The sequence below is a fragment of the Schistocerca piceifrons genome, chromosome 5 (assembly GCF_021461385.2).
Source record: "Schistocerca piceifrons isolate TAMUIC-IGC-003096 chromosome 5, iqSchPice1.1, whole genome shotgun sequence".
Taxonomy (NCBI): Eukaryota; Metazoa; Arthropoda; class Insecta; order Orthoptera; family Acrididae; genus Schistocerca; species Schistocerca piceifrons.
Genome location: NC_060142.1, coordinates 274,509,753 through 274,521,287, shown reverse-complemented (window position 1 = coordinate 274,521,287; position 11,535 = coordinate 274,509,753).

Genomic DNA, 11,535 nt, shown 5'->3' with positions numbered 1-11,535 from the left:
ACTGTAGATAAAAGTTTTACTTTTATTGCTTTATAAACTACAAGATAATAGAGACACTCATCCAGATTATTCAATGAAAATCATGGCTAAGTTTGTTGTCCAGTATATTTTGTGGTATGATTGTTCAAGAGGCCCAGATTTTTGATGTTTTACAGAAGATAGTAGTTTGCTGATAATAAATCAATGTGGTTTATCTCCAACTTTAATGTATCCAACAATTACTTAGAGTTGTGTTACAGAGAATCCGTTTCAGATTATCACTGGTTTTGTAATTCATTATACTGTATTCCTTTAAAGTGATGCTGAATTATAAAAATTGACATTCTTCTTGGTTAAGATTGTCACAGTTAAAATCTACAGAATAAAACTTCACTCCATCTTACATGAAAATTACTCGTAACAGTTCTCTTTTTTATGACTGTCCTCTCTCCATTACTCCCGCTTAACTACTACTACTCCTGCTGCTGCTGCTGCTACTTCTAAACTAAATAAAGATACCTCCCTCTGGTGCTGTGCATCAACGATACATTTTCACTATAAGTCTGAGTTAACACCAAGAAAATATTCAGGATATAAACAAAACTTAAAGATACAGATTTTTGGACTTAATTTTGGAATAGAAATCTCATGACACAAAAAGGTAAAAAATAAAATATAGAACTCTAAAAAATTACAGAAAATGTCAAAAAAAGGGTCAAATTTCAAATAAATGTTGTCACACATTATATCGATCCCAAAGGCTCCTTTTTTGAACCTAAAATGCAATTTTCCAAAACACACAGTAGAAAAATGGAATGAATCATACATTTCATTAATCAGAATATGTATTTTAGTCTACTATTGAACAGAAGTCCCTGTAGAACAGCTTTGTTATAATACCCCCAATCCCTTTCCCCTTAAGTGCACGTGAGCGCACGCACATGCCCCCCCCCCCCCCACACACCCGCATCCCCCCCCCCCCCCCCCCGACACACACACACACACACACACACACACACACACAATGCATTTATGATGAATGAGATTCTGTGTCTCTATGGAATATAAGTATTTATAATAACATTAATTTTCCCATATAATTTAATTTTGATTTTTTGTCCTAAATATTCAGAATTGTACGTAACCTTTTGTTTGGTATTGAAATTTTCTTGTGACTCATTATAAGTATAGTAAAACAAAATTTTAGTATAATTTATACTGGTGCAGATGTTATGCAACAGTGTAATGCTGTGCACTCCCCCCCCCCCCTCCCCCCCTCCCCCCCCCCCCCCCCCCCCCACACACACACACACACACACACACACACACACACACACACACACACACAATATTCTGAAAGTAACATAATTAGGTACATCTAGCAACGTAAAAATTTTGGCAGATTTAGTTGTACTTTGTAATTTAACAGAATCCTGTGTAAAAACCAAACCCAGTTAAGAATGTCTGTAAGAAAGAAAAAGATGCAAACATTTTAAAAATTATCGTTATGTTTTCGCATTTGTTTCAATGTCCATGCATATGGTGCACACACAAATTTACATAAGAAGGTACAAACGAGATGAATAATTGCATAAAAGAATTTTCCCCCCCTCAACTTCATTTGATTCATTGTCCATTTTCATGTAAATGAAAGATCATATTTTAAATGATCCACAAATATTTTTACAAATAAAAATAGTTGGTCCGCGATAACAACCTACTTGGTCCACATCTGTTCACCATAGCCGATGTCTTAGCCCTTTTAGTTCCCTTTTTGCCTTCAACATTCAAACAACAGTTCAAATTGTCTTAATCTGGTGTCTTCCATTAGTATAAGCTGTTCTGTTACCTGAGATACAAATTGTGAAAATATTTTTATTGCTGTATTACTTCAGAAAACTGGCATCTGACTAGTAAAAATGATAAGTGTTGTGGAGTGTAAAGAATGTGTGAAATGGGTATGAATTACAGATTTCCTTACATCTTAAATGCAAACTCATAGCAAAATTATAAATTCCTTTTACATGGCATAAACATAAACACTCAATATGGTAATAAATATACATTTCATAAGGATAATAATTTCTACTAAGTGTAAAAGACAAGTTACATACTCAATGAGATTAATATGCTTCGTGTCAGATGAAGTATTAAATCAGCAACATTCCTTATAGGCAAATTGTCAAATCTAATACTTAATGTGAATGTTAAACTATGGTTTAGACAAAGCCAGAATTTGCAAATTTTACATCTCCCCTCCCCCCTCCCCCCCCCCCCTCCCCAATCCTCCTCAGACTAATGTATTTCAGGGTATAGCTGTGCAGAACCTCACAACTATTATATTTCAAAATAATCATTTGGGGAGAATGAATGATATGTAGAAATAAGAAACCTTGAAAGAATTACTAAATATATTAATAATATTGGGGTTGCAAAATAGAGATTTATGATACTTCATGAGTGGTTACTTTAAACTGAAGAAGTACACAAGAAAGGCCCAAGAAAAATCAACTGTATATGGGGTGAAGAAAAAATTCCACACTGGGATGTTGGCATGCAATCCCTCATCCAGATCAAGACAAAAGTTTATCAAGCAAAATCAGATGCTGGGTGCACCAGATAACCAAGCTGGTGCTGTTGCTCAGTTGTGTGCTGTGTGGTACCCTCAAAAGCACCATCCCAATGAGAATGTTTTTCATTGCCTAGAGCAATGCCTTTGGGAAACCAGTAATCTTCGGCCACAAGTAATGGACAGAGATTGCTCAAGGAGTAGACATACCGCACAAAAACAGGACGTGATTCTTGAAACCAATCACCTCAGTAAAGTATCCACGATATTGCAAGGTAGTTCCAGATGTCTCAAAGACGGGTTGTTATAGTGTTGCATGATGAAGAACTGGGTCCATATCATTACACATTACGGTAACTCAGCACCAGCGGCCAGAAGATTGCATCCTACAAGTACAGTTTTGTGAATGAGTTGTGCACCAAGTGGAGGATAGCAGACCTTTTAGAAATAATGTGTTATGGACTGACTCTTAAATCTATACTCGATGTTAACAAATTTCTCTTCAGAAACGCTTTCCTTGCCATTGCCAGTCTACAATTTATATCCTCTCTACTTCGACCATCATCAGTTATTTTGTTCCCCAAATAGCAACACTCCTTTACTACTTTAAGTGTGTAATTTCCTAATCTAATTCCCTCAGCATCACCCAACTTAATTCAACTACATTCCATTATCCTCGTTTTGATTTTGTTGATGTTCATCTTATACCCTCCTTTCAAGACACTGTCCATTCCGTTCAGCTGCTCTTCCAAGTCCTTTGCTGTCTCTGACAGAATTACAATGTCATCGGCGAACCTCAAAGTTTTTATTTCTTCTCCATGGATTTTAATACCTACTCCGAATTTTTCTTTTGTTTCCTTTACTGCTTGCTCAATATACAGATTGAATAGCATCAGGCAGAGGCTACAACCCTGTCTCATTCCCTTCCCAACAACTGCTTCCCTTTCATGGCCCTCGACTCTTATAACTGCCATCTGGTTTCCGTACAAATTGTAAATAGTCTGTAGCTCCCTGTATTTTACCCCTGCCACCTTCAGAATTTGAAAGAGAGTATTCCAGTCAACATTGTCAAAAGCTTTCTCTAAGTCTACAAATGCTAGAAATGTAGGTTTGCCTTTCCTTAAACTATTCTCTAAGATAAGTCGTAGGGTCAGTATTGCCTCACGTGTTCCAGTGTTTCTACGGAATCCAAACTGATCTTCCCCGAGGTCAGCTTCTACCAGTTTTTCCATTCGTCTGTAAAGAATACGCATTAGTATTTTGCAGCTGTGACTTATTAAACTGATAGTTCGGTAATTTTCACATCTGTCAACACCTGCTTTCTTTGGGATTGGAATTATAATATTCTTCTTGAAGTCTGAGGGAATTTCGCCTGTCTCATACATTTTGCTCACCAGATAGTTTTGTCAGGACTGGCTCTCTCAAGGCTGTCAGTAGTTCTAATGGAATGTTGTCTACTCCCGAGGCCTTGTTTCGACTCAGGTCTTTCAGTGCTCTGTCAGACTCTTCACGCAGTATCATATCTCCCATTTCATCTTCATCTACATCCTCTTCCATTTCCATAATATTGTCCTCAAGAACATCACCCCTGTATAGACCCTCTATATACTCCTTCCACCTTTCTGCTTTCCCTTCTTTGCTTAGAACTGGGTTTCCATCTGAGCTCTTGATATTCATGCAAGTGGTTCTCTTTTCTCCAAAGGTCTCTTTAATTTTCCTGTAGGCAGTGTCTATCTTACCCCTCATGAGATAAGCCTCTACATCCTTACATTTGTCCTCTAGCCATCCCTGCGTAGCCATTTTGCACTTCCTGTCGATCTCATTTTTGAGACGTTTGTCAGGAAGTCGTTTCTGAAAGTATTTGTATGGAGTGTAGCCATGTATGGAAGTGAAACATGGACGATAAATAGTTTAGACGAGAAGAGAAGCTTTTGAAATGTGGTGCTACAGAAGAGTGCTGAAGATTAGATGGGTAGATCACATAACTAATGAGAAGGTATTGAATAGAATTGGGGAGAGGAGGAGTTTGTGGCACAACTTGACTAGAAGAAGGGATCGGTTGGTAGGACATGTTCTGAGGCATCAAGGGATCACCAATTTAGTACTGGAGGGCAGCATAGAGGGTAAAAAATCATAGAGGGAGACCAAGAGATGAATACACTAAGCAGATTCAGAAGGATGTAGGCTGCAGTAGGTACTGGGAGATGAAGAAGCTTGCACAGGATAGAGTAGCATGGAGAGCTGCATCAAACTAGTCTCAGGACTGAAGACCACAACAACAACATGGACTGACAAATCTAGCTTAACTCCTGAAGCTATATCCAACCTCTACAACAGCCATTGTTGGTTGGAACAGGGCGCATATCAACAACGAATGTGGCTTTCTGGCATGATTTGGCATAAATCTGTGGGCTGGAATCTTGGGAGGTTTGCTTTTGGGCCCTTACCTATTGCCGGACATGTACACTTTGCTTGCCCATTAAAAAATGTTTCAGTTGATGTATGGCGACACCTACAGTTTCAGTATGATGGTGCACCTCCACAATTCAGAATGAATATGCATAACTATGTAAATGAAGTGTTCCTGGGAAAATGGATTGGTCAGGGAGGTCCAGTGTTCTGGCCTCCTGGTTCCCCAGACCTTAATCCACTAGATTTTCATTTTTGGGGACACATAAAGGAATAAGTTAATAATACTCAACCCACAAATGTGCATGTCGCTTCAGCAGTGCTGGATGCAGATATGTTGTGTACAGTCCAGCAAAGTTTGAACCAGCTAGCGGTGAAGTGTTTGCAGATGCGAGGTGGTTGCTTTGAACATCTCCTTTAAAGTGAACGTTGCTCATATGTGTACGTACCTGCTCTATAAAGATACGCCAAATGTTAAACATCATGGACAAAACAAACTGGTTGTTTATGTGTGGGAAGATTATATTTTGTCTTAGTGTTTAAATAAAGATAACAGTAACAGAAAGAATTACACAAGGTATCACTTTGTGGGTGTGTAAATTGGATACAATTTGATGTTTTAACTGAGAAAGTAGTAGTAGTAATGTTTTAACTAAAATAATAACAATAAGTGGAGTAAACCTCAAACAAAAAACCAAATTTCGGACTAGGAATCCAGTCTTATCTTGGAATCTAATGCCTTATTTTGTATGCACTACAGTTTCAGTTGCATTGTGGAAAGTCCGCAAAGTGAGTGCACTACCCGAGATGGTAACTCGAGAGAGAAATCCACGATTGTGACACGCAGTGCATTCGGACCAAAGGTTCTGGGGAGTCTCTACAATTGCAATCAAAAGGTTGAATTGGAACAACCTTGGAATCTTTCTCAAATACAATTCAAAAAGAAATTCTTTCTAGGCACTTTAAATGTAAATTCTCTACTCAAGACTGGTAAACAAAAAGAACTAGAAATACTTTTAGAGCAAATAAAATACAGATTTAAGCAGTTCAAGAAGAAGGGTTCCTAGATGAAATTGTAGTAGATACTTGTAATTACAGAATCTTCAAAGGCAAACCAGCAATCAAAATTATGAATCGGATTCCATTATTGGATACAGCTTTCTGTGCTCGTAAAAGTATAATAGGAAATGCAACAGAATTTAAATTCACTTCGGAGAGAATATCTTTCCTATCAATTAAATGCAAAAACAATATATACATACTTGTTAATTGCCGTGCACCAATAAATGAAGACAACAGGAAAAATCCACAAAAAACAGAGGAATTTTGGCATGTTTTGGAAACTGAAAGATCCAAAGGTGAACACCATAGGCAACTCCAATGCACAAATAGGCAGAGAAAAGAAATTTACAAATGTAGTAGAAGAACCATCACAAATGGTATGAGACTAATCAATTTGTGTCGAAGCTCTCACCTGAAACTAATGTCAATCTTCTTTAGGAAACCTCCAAGAAAAGCTAAAACATGGATACCTTCCAACCCAATGTTAGGAGAATCTCAGTTGGGACATGTGGCTATTTTGCAAAAAAAATGCAATGGAAGATATGAATATGAAAGTAGTAAGGAATGGTGAATTTGGTTCTAGTCACCTCTCTAAAACTAAAGTCAGACTCCTACCTAATAAACAACAAAGAAAACCACAAAGGTTAATAAAATATGGTACAGACTAATTTGCTATAACGAAAGAATCAATTAAAAACTATCAAGCCACAATTAAAGTGGCTAAACATGGCAACTGGCAAGAAATATCCACCGAAAACATTTGGGTCAATAAAAAAATAAAAGGAACATATGGGGGAATGAAATATGAAAAGAAGCCATAGCAAAGAGGACTAAAATCGAAATGCTCAAAAAAACTGAAGAGTATGATCAATTTATACAACAAAGAAAGGAAACAGCCAGGTTAATCATAAATACCAAATGAGCCTTTGAAAAGGAGAGACTTTTAGAAATAAACAAAAACTTTGTGAAACATAATACCCGTGACATTTCAAAAACGGAAAAAATCAAAATCGGATTAAGCAATACTGAAAATTGTGAAATACTAGCAAGATATTTTCATCAGCTTCTGAACTGTCCTGAACCAAGTCATAAATTGGAATTCTCAGATATTGCTGAAAACTTGTAAGAAGATTTACCACTCGCTATAAAAGAAATTGAAGAAGTAATTAAAACCCTCAAAAACAACAAAGCTAATCAAGAAGATTCTATTACATAGCCCTTGCCAAATATAGCAAATGAGCTAAATTTACTCTTGGAAGAAATCTGGAAAACAGAAAAAATCCCAGAGGAATGGAAAGTTGCCTTGATACATTCATTCCACAGAAAAGATAATAAACAGGATGTGAACAGCTACAGAGGAATGTCTTTACTGCCAGTAGTGTATAAAATATTTTCCAGGATTTTATTAAGCAGAATAGAAACAACACAAGACAGTTATTTAGGTGAATATCAAGGTGGTTTTAGGAAGGAAGGTCGTGCTCAGAACAAATATTTAATCTCAAGTCAGTAATTTGCCACAGATTACTTAATTGAAAGGACAGTGTAGTTTTTGTTGTGGATTTCAAAAAGGCTTTTCGATTCTGTTAGCAGAGAAACTATAGATAAAATAATTAAAGAATTTGGCATAAAGTCTAAACTGGCACACCTAATATGTGAAACACTTAGAGGTACAGTGTGTAAAGTAAAATTTATGGGAGAAATTTCACAGCCTTTCAAAATAAAAACAGGTGTACAACAAGGTGACAGCCTATCCCCAATTCTTTTTAATAGTGTGTTAGAGAAAACAGTGAGACTTTAGAATAAAAAACATACTGAACTCAGTGTTTCGACAGTAAGGTTGGAAAGAGGAAGCAAAATGACCGAAATCGACTGTCTTGCATTTTCAAATGATTTTGCTATACTTTCGAAAAATGTAGCATCTGCTATAACACAAATAATCTCCTGAAAGAAATAGCCAGCAGAACTGGCTTAAGAATTTCTCTAGAAAAAACAAAATTTTTAACGAACATTAAGGATGCTCCAAAATTCCTGAAAATATATTGGCCAGATAGAGGGGGTTTTAATTGAAATATCTAGGAGAGATAATCCAAGAAAATGCTATCCAAAAATCTTACAATAGAGGAAAAGTTGCATAAAATAGGGAGAAATCTCTACAGAAAATGTGCATGTCCAACAATGCATAAATAAGGAATTACAGCACATTGATGAAACCGGAATGCCTTTGTGCAAGCAAATGCCTGGCATGAAATTATAATTTGGATAAATTATCAGTATTAGAAAGACGAATTATAAGGAAAATATTAGGACTACAAAGCGCAATGAAAGGTTGGAAATCATGAAGTAATGCTGAAATACGGAAAAATATAGAAAATATTTTAAACATAACGAGAAAAAGACGACCAATGTTTTTTCGGACATTTATTTTTAATGCAAGACTGTAGATTAAATAAAAGATTTTCAAATATTTGTGGGCTAAGGAATCCACTACAAGCTGGATTAACAAAGTAAAAAAGAATTTAGAAAGAAACGATTAAAAGCAGAAGGTATAAACAACAGAGAAGCCTTTTGGGAAAGAGTATTGAAAATGGAAAATTTCCCAGGCAGAGCACCTGAAAAGACAATTTCAGGATGGCGTGAAGACAGAAAGAAAAAACTTAAACAGATGAAAGAAGAAAAGGAAAGATCAAAGAATGAAGAATTGATACTGGAATGTGATTGTCAATGGCCTATCCACAGTAAAAAATGATAATACTAATGAATGTTTGGTGTGACCGTGGCTCAAATAAAGATTAGTGTGAATATCTGATCCCTAGAGCATTACCTCATCTCACCAAGCTAATGGGGCAGTTTTGGTGCAGCACAGAGTTCATGCTACCTGTTCTTCGCCATACAGCGCACAGATACGGCATTGCCAGAACCTCATGTTTTAAATCGCATTTCTGTTATACCTATTAACGGAACTAGGTTTTGCTGTATATCCCTTTGTCTTGAATTAGGATGAGGAATTGCATACTGCCCACCAAGTGTGATTTGCAGCCATCTGTTGGTATTTGGGTGAAACGGGTGACTTCACAGGGTATTAACATGACAGAGGTCATATGCATACCACGATTGGAAAAGGATGTACTAGAGAGGTTCGTGCTGAGCCATCCACAAGCACTCCTGCTCTGGCGCGCACAAAGAAAAGATCCCACTCATAGGTTTGGTGGGTGCTGCATGAGGTGGTTAGGCATCCATGCCTTCAGTAAACAAAGCGCTGTTGGCCCGCAGTTTTGCTCCACATATAGAGTTCAGACAGTGGTTCCTGCGGCGTTGTGTAGGTGGTCATATTATGCTGCATGTGTGTTGTTGTTCCCAAATGAGGTATCCTTCACCCATGAGCTTGTGTTCAACACTCACAGTTGCCATGTGTGGGTGAAGGCGAACACTCATGCCACACACAAACGAGGTCATCAGGAAATGTAAGGGTTGACATGGTCAACGGTTAGTTGATTGGCCCCCTAGATGCTTCCCTGTCTCCTCAAAGGCGACAGTTGCATAACACTCATCTATGAAGTGCTATTGGAATTACTGGAAGAGATGCCACTTCCAGTCTGTTGACATTTGATTCTAGCACGATGGGGCATCCATGTACTTCAGTCAAGCTGCCAGAATGCAGATTGTTTAAGAGATCACTGAACTGGTCGAGGTGGCCCTGTAATGTGGCTGTCGTAGTCCTCTGACCTTGACCTCAACCTCAACCTACTGGACTTTGCCCTGTGGGCCCCTCTGAAGAATGTGGTGTGCGAAGCCCTGGCGAAAGCAGTGGAAGACCAGGTGGTGAGGCTACAAGCAGCATATGAGGTTGTTTGCACCACTCCTGGATCTTTGAGTGAGTGCAGCAGTCTGCGATATTCAGATACCAGGCATGCTGCGATGCTGGAGACAGGCATTTGATCACCTACTGTAATTGTGTTTGCGTAGCCTGATAAACTAATTTAAACAAATGAAGAAAGCAGTGTCGATCACAATGGGACATTTAGTTTTTAATGTGTGTTTTACATATTATTTATTTGTACAATTTATTTAATTTCTTGTACCAGTGGAATAAATGGTAAAAGTAATTATGGATTCTGTTTTGTCTGATGCCTGCCACGGTGTCTACATGTACGGTTCCTTCCTGTTTGCTGGCATTCATGGTTCCTGAACTTTAAATTCAATAAAGATGCTAATATCTCTGAACACCAGCCATTGTTCGTGTAATGCAGCCAGTTGCTGCACATTCCATTGGAGTAGACGGCAATGGCTGCTGTCCCCATAATTTCAACGCTGTCATTCTCTATCTGTTACATCCCGTACACTATAATACAAAACATTGGAGATTGTATAATGGGTTCTGGGAGACAATACACTGCAGATAGAAGCCAATGTCTGACACTGTCAGCCACCAAGGCAACTGAACATTATGAGACAAGACCGGTCTATGCAGCAGCTAGATCAATATGATCCACTGGTGATTGTGGAAATCTGTCGCAATCATCAAATGTCATTGGTACGTGTCATAGGTAGGAGGGTGGTTTGAAAAATTGTCAGAATGGAGTAGAAAAAAAGTACTTACATCACTGAAACATTTTTTTTTATTTTGCAGTGTAGTCTCCTTGTACAGTAATGCACTTGGTCCAACGATGTTCCAGTTCCTTGATCCCATCTCGAAAATGACTTTCCTCCAGGCTTGCAAAATAGTTGTCAACTCTGGCTAACAATTCTTTGTTTGAGGTGAATCTTCGTCCACCAAAAAAAAATTTTCAGTTTACGGAGGAGATGGAAATCTGACGGAACCATATCAGGTGAATACGGTGGGTGTGGCAACAATTCATACCTTAGTTCATGTAATTTTGCCATGGCAATGTCATGTGTGCGGGCGCACATTGTCTTGATGGAAGATAACTTCCTTCCTTGCTAAACCTGCCCTTTTTTCACGTATCTTTTGTTCCTATATGTCCAGGAGGTTAGCATAGTATTCTCCAGTAATTGTTTGTCAACTGGGGAGATAACCTACAAACAGAATCTCCTTTGCATCCCAGAACACTGATGCCATGGCCTTTCCTGTCGAAGGAATTGTCTTTGCTTTCATTGGTGGTGGAGAATTGGCTTGTTTCCACTGCTTTGACTGTTGTTTTGTCTCTGGGGTATAGTAATGCACCCAAGTATCATCTGTGCTCACAATCAGACACAAAAAAATCTTTTTTGTTTCTCCTAAAATGGGCCAAACATTGATCCAGTATGTCCATTCTCATGCGTTTTTGATCCAGCACCAAGAGTCGTGGCACCCGTCTTGCAGATAATTTTTTCATCTCTAATTCTTCAGGTAAAATATGATATTCCCCTTCAGATGACATCTGGCAGGCATGAGCAATTTCATGCACTTTCAATTTTTGTGCACTTTTGCAATGATTTCTGGAGTAGTGACACATCTTGGCCGACCACTGTGTGGATCATCATCTAAGCTCTCCTGACCAAATTAAAATTCATTTGTG